Below are 303 nucleotides of genomic sequence, written 5' to 3' on the forward strand. Positions count from 1 at the left end.
CCGGCCCGCCGCAGCTCTCCCCGACCCGGAAGTTGCGGCCTTCCTCTTCCGGTGCGCCCACCTCCCTAGCGACGGCGGACACTTCCGCATAGCAACCATGGCGGGTACTCCGTCCCCCCTTTTCCCTCCTCCTGCCCCGCCGCAAATGACGGCTATTTCCAGCTGATGTGCGAGGGCCGGGGTTTCAGCTAACTGCACTCCACGCTCGTCTTTCTTTCTCAACAGATGCTGTCGTTTTTAAAGTATCTTTTACGTTCCCAAACAAAGAAAAGTATGGTAAGAAAGTCGTTAGGCACTAATTCT

This window comes from Meleagris gallopavo, chromosome 2 (assembly GCF_000146605.3).
Source record: "Meleagris gallopavo isolate NT-WF06-2002-E0010 breed Aviagen turkey brand Nicholas breeding stock chromosome 2, Turkey_5.1, whole genome shotgun sequence".
NCBI lineage: Eukaryota > Metazoa > Chordata > Aves > Galliformes > Phasianidae > Meleagris > Meleagris gallopavo.